Source organism: Dendropsophus ebraccatus, unplaced genomic scaffold (genome assembly GCF_027789765.1).
Source record: "Dendropsophus ebraccatus isolate aDenEbr1 unplaced genomic scaffold, aDenEbr1.pat pat_scaffold_1847_ctg1, whole genome shotgun sequence".
Lineage (NCBI taxonomy): Eukaryota > Metazoa > Chordata > Amphibia > Anura > Hylidae > Dendropsophus > Dendropsophus ebraccatus.
The window spans coordinates 14,138-28,715 of record NW_027209280.1 but is presented as its reverse complement, the minus strand read 5'-3'; the positions used below and the strand labels follow the sequence as shown (position 1 = coordinate 28,715).

The following is a 14,578-nucleotide window of genomic DNA, read 5'->3' as shown; positions in this document are numbered from 1 at the left end:
GGAGGCTATTCTATATTGGGGGGAAGCAGGGGGGCTATTCTATATTGGGGGGATGCAGGGGGGCTTATTCTATATGGGGGGATGCAGGGGGGCTATTCTATATTGGGGGGATTCACGAGCAGGGGAGGCTATTCTATTTGGGGGATGAGGGGGGGGCTATTCTATATTTGGGGGAATGCAGGGGGGCTATTCTATATTGGGGGGATGCAGGGGAGGCTATTCTATATTGGGGGGAATGCAGGGGGAGGCTATTCTATATTGGGGGGATGCAGGGGTGCTATTCTAAAATTGTTGGGATGCACAGCAGGGGATGCTATTCTATATTGGGGGACTGCAGGGGGGGCTATTCTATATTGGGGGTGATTGCAGGGGGGGGCTGATTCTATATTGGGGGAATGCAGGGGGGGCTATTCTATATTGGGGGATGCAGGGGGGCTATTCTACTATATTGGGGTGCAGGGGTGCTATTCTAATTGGGGGGATGCAGGGGGGCTATTCTATATTGGGGAGATGCAGGGGGAGGCTATTCTATATTGGGGCGATGCAGGGGGAGGCTATTCTATATGGGGCGATGCAGGGGGAGGCTATTCTATATTGGGGGGGATGCACTGCAGGGGAGGCTATTCTATATTGGGGGATGGCACTGCAGGGAGAGGCTATTCTATATTGGGGGGATGCACAGCATGGGAGGCTATTCTATATGGGGGGATGCAGGGGGGCTATTCTATATTGGGGGATGCAGGGGGGGGGGCTATTCTATATTGGGGGGGGGCAGGGGGGGCTATTCTATATTGGGGGGATGCAGGGGGGCTTTTCTATATTGGTGGATGCAGGGGGCTATTCTATCTTTGGGTGATGCAGGGGAGGCTATTCTATATTGGGGGGATGCAAGGGGGGCTATTCTATATTGGAGGAATGCAGGGGGGCTATTTTATATTGGGGGATGCACCAGCAGGGGGGCTATTCTATATGGGGGGGAATGCACGGGGGGGCTATTCTATATTGGGGGGATGCAGGGGAGGCTATTCTATATTGGGGGGATGCAAGGGGGGGCTATTCTATATTGGGGGATGCAGGGGGGCTATTTATATTGGGGGGGATGCACAGCAGGGGGGCTATTCTATATGGGGGGGAATGCACGGGGGGGCAATTCTATATTGGGGGGATGCAGGGGGGCTATTCTATATTGGGGGGATGCAGGGGGCTTTTCTATATAGGGAGGGGGATGCAGGGGGCTATTCTATATGGGGGGAATGCACGGGGGGCTATTCTATATGGGTGGAATGCACGGGGGGCTATTCTATATTGGGGGATGCAGGGGGGCTATTCTATATTGGGGGATGCAGGGGGGGGGCTATTCTATATTGGGGGGACGCAGGGGGGGCTATTCTATATTAGGGGGATGCAGGGGGGTATTGTATATTGGGGGATGCAGGGGGCTATTCTATATTGGGGGATGCAGGGGAGGCTATTCTATATTGGGGGGATGCAAGGGGGGCTATTCTATATTGGAGGGATGCAGGGGGGCTATTTTATATTGGGGGATGCACAGCAGGGGGGCTATTCTATATGGGGGGAATGCACGGGGGGCTATTCTATATTGGGGGGATGCAGGGGAGGCTATTCTATATTGGGGGGATGCAAGGGGGGGCTATTCTATATTGGAGGGATGCAGGGGGGCTATTTTATATTGGGGGGATGCACAGCAGGGGGGCTATTTTATATGGGGGGGAATGCACGGGGGGCAATTCTATATTGGGGGGATGCAGGGGGGCTTATTCTATATTGGGGGGATGCAGGGGCTTTTCTATATAGGAGGGGGATGCAGGGGGGCTATTCTATATGGGGGGAATGCACGGGGGGCTATTCTATATGGGGTGGAATGCACGGGGGGCTATTCTATAATGGGGGGATGCAAGGGGGGCTATTCTATATGGGGGGGATGCAGGGGGGGCTATTCTATATGGGGGGATGCAAGGGGGGCTATTCTATATGGGGGGGATGCAGGGGGGGCCATTCTATATGGGGGGAAGCACAGCAGGGGGGCTATTCTATATGGGGGGATGCACGTGGGAGCTATTCTATATGGGGGATGCACAGCAGGGGGGCCATTCTATATGGGGGGGGGGTGAACGGGGGGGCTATTCTATATATGGGGGGATGCACGGGGGGCTATTCTATATGGAAAGGTGTGAAGCAGGAGGCTATTCTATATGGAGGGATGTATTGATGAGGATGTTGCTGGAGCATGAAGCCTAAAATGTTCTGTCTGACAGATCCCGTGGAGAGGAGGAGTCCTGGCCAGAGAAGCCTTCATGATGGCCGGGAGCCAGATGAGAAGAAAAGGAAAAGTGGACGTCTCTTCCTGCAGAGAAGACGCCTACTGTGAGTCACAGGATGTAACTGCACTATAATCACTTATAAGGTCTGCAGAACCTTTATACAGCTGGGATCTACCTCTGTATCAGGGGTGTCACACTCCATCCTTCCAGGTGTTGCAAAAATACAATTCCCATCATGGTTTATCTGTCCAGGCATGATGGGATTTGTAGTGATGTAACAGCTGGAAGGCTGGTGTTTGACACCTGTGTTTTATGGTCACTGCTTTGGAAGAATATTGGTCTTTATATGGTGGCTGTTATTTTGTGCATATAACAATACTTGGCACATTTGGCCCAATGACCATTGGCAGAACTGCACAGATACGGTAATACATTGTATAGACACATCTATATAACTTTTAAATGGAATCTGTCAGCACCTTTTCGTCTTCTGAGGTGTTGACATTGTGAGGAAGGTGTGTGTGTGTTACCTTTCTTTTTCTGGTAGCTGCTGTACTTTTTCCATAATCTGTTCTGTAACTTGCGGCACAAGTGTCAAAGAGGAGTCTTGGTGCCGCACTTCGGCCCTCCTCCAACTACCCCCTCCTCCCAGCTTCACCTGAATATTCATTGGGCCTTCCTGGCGACGTCATCTGACTGCAAAGACCTCGCACACACTTGTCAGTTCACGTATGCGGCCTGGCTCTGTGCGGCGCGCACGCTCCCGACGAACAATTCGCAGACGTGGTAGCGCTGAGGGCCAGAGTTGATGCGCACAGTGCGCCTGCGCCGCTCTGATGCTTTACGGCGCATGTGCAAATTGTTCGTCGGGAGCGCACGTACTGCACAGAGCAGGGTGTATGCGCGAACTGACAAGTGTGCATGGGGCCTTTGCCGTCAGATAATGTCGCCAGGAAGGCCGCAGCCAGCCCCCAATGAATATTCAGGTGAAGCTGGGAGGAGGAGATAGTTGGAGGCGGGACGAAGTGCATCACGAACGCAGCACCAAGACTCCTGTTTGGCACTTGTGCCGCAAGTTACAGAACAGATTATGGAAAAATTACAGCAGCTACCAGAAAAAGAAAGGTAATACACACACGAACACACACACACCTTCCTCACAATGTCAGCACCTCAGAAGCTGAAAAGGTGCTGACAGATTCCCTTTGATGTTTCTTATCCGGAGTTCCCCTTTAAATATTACCCATTTATTGTCATCCCCTATTTGTTTTAGGACGACCATCTATTCAACAGTAATGAGCGCAGAATACCCACATTTGTATCAAACCTGGATAAAGATTGAGGATTAAAAAGGTAAGTCTTCCAGTACTTATCAGCTGCTGTATGTCCTGCAGGAAGCAATGCATTCTTTCCAGTAACCTAAGATGTTTTATCTGGTAATTTTTTACTTTGAAGGTTTATCCATCAATAAACAGGGAGATGAAGCAGCAGCTCATCAATACTTCAGACTACAGATTACACGCTCACTCCGTAGTCCGAGGTAGTAAACTTCATTTTTACCAAACCTATGGTATTAGGGGAAAAATACTATAGGTAGGGTGCTGGGCCTATGGACCCTTTGTCATAGTTGCCTTTTGATGTGGCCTCTGATGGCAGCTGTGCTGAATTGAAAAACATATGTAAACCCTTCTTAAGGCTATGTTCACGCTGCCAGTTGACAGCCATGGTGCTGTTTTGGCATTTTTTCCTGCCTCGTTGCAGGACGCTTAGGCTTGTTTTTTGGGCCATGCGCCCTTCCTTTTCTTGGTTTCTCGTTTCTGTTTTTTGTTGTGTCTATGTGTCTATGTGTTTTCCCTCTTGTTCCCTCCCCCCCCTTTTTTCTCCCTTACCCCCTAGGATTCCATGTTGGCCGATGCTGCTCTGGAGACTGCTCCCTTCCACCCACTGGGACAGAGTGAGTACCCTCATCTTCGTTAGTATTCTCTTATCCCTTCCCAATGGCTAAGTGTATATCTCTCAATGTCAAGGGCCTAAACTCTAACACCAAAAGACGCCTTCTCCTGAGGGAACTCCGCAACCTGCATGCAGATGTTGCCTTCCTTCAGGAGACGCACTTTGATCTGGAGGCAACTTTTAGGTTCGCACGCCATTCTTATCCCACTGTTGCTTCGGCCTCTAGAGGCAATAAGACGGCGGGAGTGGCTATCCTATTCTCTCACAGGTGCCCCATACAGATCTCCTCCTCATATTCGGACCCAGGGGGGAGATACGTTATTGTAGACGGCACCCTACAGGGCCGCCAATTTATTTTCTGCAACGTTTATGCCCCTAACCGCTCCCAGATACCCTTCCTCCGTAGGGTCCTCAACCGATTGGCGAAATACCCTCCGGCTCCACGGATCCTTGGGGGAGATTTCAATTTACCGTTCTCTGAGATCATGGATAGGCACTCAGTAGACGGCCGGCCTGCCCCTACGGAGCAGGCCAAACTATCTACAGAATTCCGCAAGCTCATACGTGCTCATAAGCTCTATGACCTTTGGCGACTTGACCACCCTACGGAGCGGGGGTATACCTTCTTTTCCCATCCCCACAAACTCCACTCTCGCATTGACTACCTCTTTGGCAACATTCCTACTGTTCGACTGCTCCAGAGTGCGACCATTGACCCCATTTCATGGTCTGATCATGGCCCCGTGATAGTTCACCTCAAGGCCATTCTCTCCCCTACACAACACTGTCACTGGCGTATGAATGACACCCTTTTAAAAAACCAGATCACCAGAGACTCTATCAAGACTAGTATCTCTAATTACTTCTCGGAAAACGAGGGGTCTGTTACCTCTGAAGGGGTTCTATGGGAGGCCCACAAAGCAGTTGTACGGGGTCATTGCATAGCACTAGGTTCCCGACAGAAAAAAGACTCCATGATAGCCATTCAGAATGCTAAATCCGCCATAGCTTCCCTGGAACAGCGTCTGGCCCGTCGCCCCTCCCTGGGGGTTCTGCGGAGGCTTGTGGCGGCTCGTGAAAAACTCAAAGACCTTTTGCTGCTAAAAGTGGAGAAGCTTCTCCTCTACTCTAGGCAACGCTTCTATGAAAAGGGCAATAAAGCTCATACCCTCCTGGCAAGGATGCTCAACGACCGGGCTGCTGCACGGTCTCCGCAGGCTCTCAGGGATGAAACGGGGACTCTACATTATCATCCTAAAGACATCTCCTCCATTTTCCATCAATTCTATTCTAAACTGTATTCCCTCCCCTCAACCTTACCATCGGACCCGGAGGCCCGAACCCGATGCCTTTCTGATTTCCTTAGCGAATGTAATCTGCCTTCCCTGACCGCTAGTGCGCTCGAGGAACTGAATGCGCCGATTACCGTGGAGGAACTTGCTGAGGTTGTTAAGGCCCTTCCATCGGGGCGGGCACCCGGGCCGGATGGCTTTTCCTACCTCTACTACAAAACCTTTTCTTCTGAACTGTCCCCTAAACTACTTTCTCTCTACAACTCCTTTCTCCAGGGTTCTCCTATCCCTACTTCTATGTCTCACTCTTTCATCACTCTTATCCCCAAACCTGGCAAGGACCCTCTGGATTGCTCCAACTACCGGCCGATTGCCCTCCTAAACTCGGACTTTAAAATATTCACCAAATTGCTGGCTACTTGATTGGGGTATTGGCTCCCTTCCCTTGTTAATGCAGACCAGGTGGGGTTTGTGCCGGGGAGACAGGGTGGGGACAACACGAGGAGGGCTATTGACCTCATTGATGTTGTTAATCAACAAGAAGAGAATGCCCTTGTGCTGAGTTTGGATGCTGAAAAGGCCTTTGACCGCCTTGGGTGGCCTTTTCTGTTTGAGGCATTGCAATGCTATGGCTTCTCTGGGCCTTTCCTAACAGCGGTCAGGGCCTTGTACTCCAATTCCACAGCGGCACTTAAATTTCCTCATATGTTGTCTGAGACTTTTTCCGTTTCGAATGGCACCCGCCAGGGCTGCCCTTTGTCACCCCTGCTTTTTGTTCTCTGCATTGAGCCCCTGGCGGCGGCGATTCGAAACTGCCCAGACATCAGAGGTGTGTCGGTCAGAGGTAAGGAGTTTAAAATCATGTTATTCGCAGATGATGTCCTCCTCACCCTGTCAGACCCGCTCATCTCCCTCCCGAACCTACATTCCCTCTTGGGTACGTATGGTCGTCTATCAGGGTACAAAGTCAATACCTCTAAATCTGAAGCTATGCCCCTAAATCTCCCGGCCTCCTTGATTGCCCAGCTTAGCTCAAATTTTAAATTTAAATGGACCTCTGCCTCCATTAAATATTTGGGTATCCGTCTTACTCCCTCCTATCCGTCCCTATACTCAGCTAACTACCCAGCCCTCTTCCGAGATATACGGAACCTCCTGACTAAATGGTCCCCCCCACTACATCTCGCTCCTAGGCCGTGTGGCGGCGGTAAAAATGACCATTTTGCCTAAACTTCTATGCTACTTTGAGACGCTCCCAGTTCGTATCCCCCTTTCAGAGCTGCGAAGTGTTCAAGAGCAGCATTCAAGTTTATCTGGGCGTCCAAGGGGCACCGCATCCCCAACTCGGTTATGATGAGTAGCAGATCTCGAGGAGGGCTGGGGGTCCCTAACTTTCTCCACTACTACTGGGTGGCGCACCTCCGCCAAATTACGGCGTGGTCCAAATATCTGGCGTACAAGAAGTGGGCGGAGATTGAAAAAATATGGCTAGCTCCCTTCCATCCTAACTCCTTCCTGTGGCACTCTTCACCGCCTAGCTTCTCACATCTCTCACTCCTGGGACCTATCCGTTTTACCTTCCACATATGGTCCTCGTGCTCTGCCAGGTTTGGGCTCACCTCTTCTGCCTCCCCCCTGAACTCTTTCCTGCTCTTCCCAAATTTCCCTCCTGGTCTTCAGTCCCATACTGTCAAGCTCTGGGGATCTAAGGCACTCTTTCAGTTTGCAGACATTGTTGACCCCATATCTCGTACACTCCTTCCATATGATAAATTGACTGACAAATATGCTCTCCCTCCCTCGGCGCACTTTATGTACCTCCAACTCCGACATTTTATGATGTCGCGCCTGGGAGCCCTCACAGTCTCTAAACCTTCAGCTTTCGAGCAACTAGTCAGGATGGGGACCTCCACTTCGGGCCTTATCTCTGGCATTTATCGCATCCTTGGCTCCCCTGTTGAGGGAACCCAGGTGCAGCACGCCTATATGATTAAATGGGAAACGCTATTAGGGAGGACTTTGCCTCCGGAGTGCTGGGCCACTATATGGGACAGGGCTGCCACCTCCTCCATATGTACTACCTATAAGGAATCCCATTATAAAGTCCTGATGTTCTGGTACCGCACTCCGGAGGTGCTACATAAGTTCAATGCCTCAATATCCCCTCTATGTTGGAGATGTACTAGGGAATCAGGCTCCCAGTTCCATATCTTCTGGGAATGTGAGCTTATTCGACCCTTCTGGAGGGAGGTGTGCGAGATATCATCAGCTATCCTCAGTGTCACAATCCATAGGGACCCAGGCCTCTGCCTCCTCAACCTTTTCCCTAAAACTATCAGGAAAAAACAAGTCCTTGGGACTTGTATTCCTCCCCGGCAGCACTTGCCTCTGGTCCATCCTAGGTTCCCGTCCTTGTCCGTCTCTTCCCGTCGTCGTCTTCCCCTGTCCTTGTCTTCCCCCCCCTCTCCCTCCCTCCCCCCCCCCCCCATCATTTCTTGCTCCCTTCTTGTCCCACGTCTCTGTCTTGTCCTGTGTTGTTTTTGTTACTGGCTTAGTATGGTCTCCGGACCCCACCTATACAGACGTTGTTCTCTCTCAACCCTGACCGGGACCTGGTAGCTGCTGTTCTGTTACGGTATATTATTCTGAATTTCCTGCCTGCTCCTGTTGAGGGGTTAAGTTATCTTCTTGACATCTATGGTATGTTATGTGTTATAACAATGTTCTGCTGCCTTTACATATGCATCACCCAGTTTGTACAATTTTTTGTCTTTCTTTTTTTGAAAAATAATAAAAATTACAATTGAAAAAAAAAAAAAAGGCTATGTTCACACTATGTAAGTTTTTGGTTGTAGCGCGTTCCTTGAATAAGCGGCCGGAGATTTACGTAGTTTGCGTACAATGGAAAGTATACGATCTACGGCTGCACAGTTCACACTACGCCAGGATCGTACGCGGCGCCGTAAAAATTTACCAGACCATTGATTGAGGACGAAAATGCCGTAACTTACACCCGTAGCGTTACATGCGGTCCCGTACGTAGTGGTGATTTCTTCATTTTTGCACTTTTCTTTGCCGATCCAAAGGTTCTGTGGGGTGTCCGGGGCTAGCCGAAGATTTCCAAGTAAAAGACCGCTGTCAGATCGCTACGTAGGGCGCTCGGGAAGCGTAAGTAGACTACGGCGTAAGTTCGCGGACCGTACGTAGCCGGCCGCAACTTACGTAAAACCCCGGCCGGAGTTTAACACGTATATGTCCGACCGCGAAAATATGCGGCCGGACATATACATAGTGTGAACATAGCCTAAGGCTGGGTTCACACTACGTTATATTTCAGTCAGTATTGCGATCCTCATATTGCAACCAAAACCAGGAGTGGATTAAAAACACAGAAAGGATCTGTTCACACAATGTTGAAATTGAGTGGATGGCGACCATATAATGGTAAATAACTGCCATTATTTCAATATAACAGCCGTTGTTTTAAAATAACAGCAAATATTTGCCATTAAATGGCGGCCATCCACTCAATTACAACATTGTGTGAACAGAGCCTTTCTGTGTTTTCAATCCACTCCTGGTTTTGGTTGCAATATGAGGACCACAATACTGACTGAAATATACGTAGTGTGAACCCAGCCTAAAGGAGAAGTTCGGCATTTAAGAAAAAAAAAAAAAATCGACAGCTGGCAGGGGGGGAACATAATAAGCAACAGCTACACAACTACTTACCTGCGAATTGTCATGTGCCCGCAAAAGGTTTGGGACCCGCAACAGAAGGCATTTTCCCCTGGGTTCTGATAACGTCACAACTTGGGGGGAAATGCCTGACCTGGCTGATGGATGCCCCATCAGCCAACCAGTGACTGCAGCGGTGTCCCACCGCAGTCATTGACTGGCTGAGTGGAGTATTCATCAACTGGGCCGTGACGTTGAAGAGCTGGGAGCCCTGGAGTAGGATGTGCAAAGTGCTGGCACTGGGAACGTTAAATATGTGTTCTTTATCATGTTCCCCCCACCTGAACTGTATTTTTGTTTCCTTCATGTTGCTGCCCATGTTTAGACGAACAATTCATTCCATACTTATTATCTATTCAGTCTTCTATCCCCAGTTCTGAGCTGCTGCTTTCTGCTGAAGACACAAAAAAGTATGTGTGAGCTGTTCCCTCTGCCCCCCTCCTCCCCCTTCCCTCTGAGACGGCTGATGTAAACAAGTGCTTGACTGGCTTTATCTGCAGCATTGTAGCTTCTTTGTAATGCAGTGAGTTGTTTACATTAGCTGTCCCAGAAGAGAGGGAGGGAGGAGGAGTGAAAGACGAAGAGAGAGGCTCACACACAGATTTTGTGTCTTCAGCAGAAAGCAGCAGCTCAGAACTGGGGGAAGGAGACTGAATAGATAATAACAAGTATGGAATGAATTGTTAGTCTCACCATGGGCAGCAATAAACCAAAAGTTATGTTTGAGTGGAATACCACTTTAGGACTTCTCCACAGATGAATTTTAATGCAAAATTCTCGCAAAATTTTCCAAAATGTGTGGATTTTCTGCATACATATACACATAGAAAAATTATGTAAGTAAAGAAATGTTAGATCATCTGAAGCAAAGTTAATTAATAAATGACTATGACAGGCAGGTTAATCATTCATGAACATACAGGGGAAGAGTCCAAGTGAAACTTCAACTAACAGAAATCCACAAAAGAAAAGTCTAAAGAACCATGAATAATGTGCTGCAGTACGGTCTTACTGTATTTTTAAAGTTTTCCACCCTTATTACTAGGTTAGTTTTTAAGGTAGGGCACAATAAATTAGATACACGAGTGAGGATATAAAAATTGTTTTTTGTACATGTAAATCACTACATGTTACAAAACTACATGTTACAGTTACACAACTAATATGTAATAGCTAAACCAATAACCCCTCCAACATAGATAAAGCCAGTGCATATGATACAATTACAGGGAGACTAAACAGGGTTATACTACAGCAAAACAATATAGACCACCAACAAAAACAAAATGCTCTACCCAAAAGATATGTAATAAAATGAATCTTTATTAATCATGAGCAAAAATACCATATTGTAAAAACAATGGATGGATCAGAACAGCTGCTTGCAGACACATGGCCAAAAGAACAAAACGTATAATGTGGTTATGGGACAGAAATGACATAAAGTCTATATATAGATGGTAATAATAAGGTGCCTAACACCAGTAATCCAAATACAGTGATCCCTCAATTTACAATGGCCTTAAGATACAATATTTTCAACATACAATAATACTTTCTGGACCATTGTAACTTGAGACCAGACTCAACATACAGTGCTACAGAAAGTCCAGATCTACGAAACATGTAAAAAAAAAATAGCTGATCGACCAATGAGAGTGGCTATTTTACTGGTAAAATCCCAGTATTAGTGAAGTATCTGCACTGGTTGGCTGGTTGGTATCTCCTTCCTACAGTACGGTGGTGATACTACATGTTCTGTACCTGGGCCAGGATGAGTCGCTCCTTTGGGCACCAGGTGAGAGCGGCTTCATTTTATTTTTCTGGGACCCTGTGTGATCTGTACAGAACCCTGAAAACGCTCCAGTCCTCTAAACAGAAAGAAATTTAGAATCTCTTGTAGCTCTTTCTCACAGTTGTATGTAAGGGTTTGCTTTATCCATATTAGTTAGTTGCTTATTTTCCTTTAATGTTTCATTTTTTCTCATTTTGGGGGATTTAGAACCAATTTCCAGTTTTCCATAGAGTTTTGGTCTCAACATTCAATGGTTTCAACACACAATGGTCGTCCTGGAACCAATTATTATTGTATGTTGAGGGACCACTGTATTCTACATAACCAGTTGGACTATATGCAATATGAAAACGACATGTGTCGACAATCTAAAAAAAATAACAATATTCCCTACTGGTAAAGCATTACCTAAAGTGCTGGTTCACACTACGCCCATGCGGTATGCCCCAACGTGCGTTTCGGCAACACGCCTTTCTCGAGGGGTGAAAGGCAAGAATGTGCTTTATCTACTGTTAATTTAAATTATGAACGTTATAAAGACAGTGACACTTTAGAGGTGAAGTCTGGGGGGGGAGGGGCAAAAAAATTATTTCTGGCCGGAGGTGGGGGGAACTTAAAAAAGAGATCATATTCACCTGCACAGCGCCACAGACCCCTCGCGGACCCCAGCCGCCTGTCTTCTTAGCTCTTCTACGGCTACATCACAACCCGCCTGACTGATTCCCTGCTTAGTCAGTCAGTGACTGGGTCGGGGCACCTCTGCCATTACTGATTGCCTGAGCTGGATAAATTCCACACACTTGTGACGCCGAGTTTCAGCCGAGTCGTGACATATCCGGAACCCAGAAGATGACACCTGGCGGGATATGGGAACCCAGTCATGTGGCACAACGCGGGGACAGGAAAGCTTAGTGTCTTTTTTATTGTCGCCCTACCCCTTGCCCATAATGATTTTGCCCCCCCCCCCCTTTGGCCTTCCAGTATATTTCCCTTGAACCTTCTTCCAGCCCGCTTGAAGGGCAACCATTTAGCATGATCACGCTGCTATAGCTCCAAGCTGTAACAAATAGATCTCCAACACAACTCCCATACTAAATCTGTGGTGTCTTCATCAGTAAATGTAGCTACTCGAAAAACATCTTTTTTTATTTTCCTGCACACGAGGCAGGGGGAGAGCTGTGAACTAGTCGTGTTTGTGGTGTCTGGGCTGCGACTAGTCATGGCTCTGCCTGTCAGTGTGCTCTACAGCTATGATTGACATGCAAAGAGGCAACTAACGTGTCTCTCTGCCAGTCAATCATCCTGGCAGAGCACACAGACAGGCAGAGAGCCGTGATTAGTCACAGCCCGGACACCGCCCACATGACTATCTCACGTCTCTCTCTCTGCTCTCTACTGTTGTCTCCAGTTCGGGTGGGGTTTTGAAACTCACTTCCATTGAAGTAAATGGATAACCCCTTTAAAATAAAGACGCAAACACATTACCATCTACATGGGTAAACATGTTCTTGCCAATGTTATATGCAACTGATGTCATCATTTTACCTTATTTCAGCTGGTGGAAGAAAAGTAAAACCTGTCAGAGGAGAATAATTTCACTTCATCTTGAGATCGAGGTTCTTTCCTGTTGGCGCTCTTTAAATGACTGGAAACCCTTCTGTATAAATACAGGCAACAATATATGTGCGTTCAATCACGTCACCTATACAATGGGAACCACATAATCATAAAATAGGTGGTGGCTCCCTAAACCACTATATACAGAAACATGTATGTATAGCTTAACATGTAAAGTTGAGTGGTAAGTAGAGATAAGCGCAACTCGAGCATGTTAGAGTCTGATTGTTCGCCATTTGATTACCAGAGGCTGAAGAGGAGTGGGAATCCGGGTAAATATGGATACAGCCATGAAAAACAGATACGAGCATGCTTTAGTTGTGCTCATCTCTAATGGTAAGTAAGGTCTATTCCTAATGTCTATTTTCACAAATATTAAACTCCTATCCCAGCAATAGAGATACCAACCAACCTGGGAATGGGTCCCCAACACATATTTTCACATTTATTCATAAATCCAGCACTTCTTTGTCTGTCAAAGTGACAGTCCTAAAAATTTATTACAGCTCCTAGCTAGAGTATATTTCTACTATAGTTTACGCCACTTGATGGTTCATTCCCTTTGTTGTGAAGTCCCACCCACTTTTTTAAAAAAATTCTGTTATGCTGTTCTACACATGTGCTGCATGGATTCACGCTCCAAACTGGTGCACATAGATACCTTTCACTAAAACTGTGCAAAATAAACTTTATTGCTCCATGTGGTAAGTGTTAATAGTCATAGCGTTTCTCCTGCATAATGTACGTGTCACTATCTGGATATCATGTCAATTACTCTCCTGTTATACACCATTTTGATTATATTGTACATGATCTTTTCTGTGCGTTAGAAGTAAAATTTACTATTCCCATAAAGTCTGAATGCTGGTTCTTCTGCTGCAAACTGACACCATCTGCAGCAATGTGTGTTGGTATCTTTCTTATACTGAGCTTGATAAACATTAGACAGGACATGGCAGCATAACACCATATTACAAAGCAACATCACACATAAAACAAGGCAGTGCAATGTCAGTAATACAAAGTAACAAAACTGTGGTGACAACCAACCATTTCAGTATAACAGGACCCTGTACTTGGACACTGCACATGTTTGTGTTTTACTGCTACTTGAACTTACACTTAGTACACTTTGCACTCATGGTAGCCAGTGTTCATGCCTGGAGCCTTAAAGTGAACCTGTGCCCTGTGCTGGTTTAATAGATTGTCTTCTTCAAGGTGGTGACACCTATAGTTATAAAAAATGAATTGGGTAAGGCAGTGAAAGTGTGACAAGTATTATCAGAGCTGGATCTTAAAGCGACTCTGTACCCACAATCTGCCCCCCCCCCCCCCCCCCCCCCTTCCCAAAAAAAAACGCTTGTACCTTTGTTTAGCTGCTTTTAATCCAAGAGCTGTCCTGGGGTCAGTCCGGCAGGTAATGCAGTTATTGTCCTAAAAAACAACTTTTAAACTTGCAGCCCTATGCCAAACTGCGGCCTAGAGCATGGGTCTCCAAACTAGGGCCCTCCAGCTGTTGCAAAACTACATTTCCCATCATGCCTGGACAGCCAAATCCAAAGCTTTAGCTGTCCAGGCATGATGGAAGTTGCGGTTTTGCAACAGCAGGAGGGCCGCAGTTTGGAGACCCAAGGCCTAGAGCAGGGGTACTCAACAACTTTTAGTGAAGGTCCACTTCCCGGGGTCTATTGTCAGGTGAAGGTCCGAGCTGAACAACTGTAGGAAACGTGTTTTGTTACTTTTCACAAACGTTCAACTATTTATATACAGAATTGCTGCTTATTAGCGGGAAAACTGGCATTTTTTCTCTCTCACCAGCCCTTTGATATTAGGTACAAAGGTACCTCGTATTAGGTATTAGGTACCTCGTTCCCCGCTGCGGCTGTCCTCTTCTCCTGTCG

The 14,578-nt window shown here is 47.2% G+C and overlaps 1 long non-coding RNA gene across 1 annotated transcript; it reads left to right on the top strand.

Annotated features, from left to right (window-relative positions):
- Positions 1-2,346: 2,346 nt before the first annotated feature.
- LOC138775672 (uncharacterized) lies at positions 2,347-13,505 on the top strand. Its single transcript, XR_011360605.1, has 3 exons — positions 2,347-2,385; positions 3,556-3,635; positions 12,616-13,505. It is a non-coding gene; the product is annotated as an uncharacterized lncRNA (long non-coding RNA).
- The last annotated feature ends 1,073 nt before the right edge of the window (positions 13,506-14,578 follow it).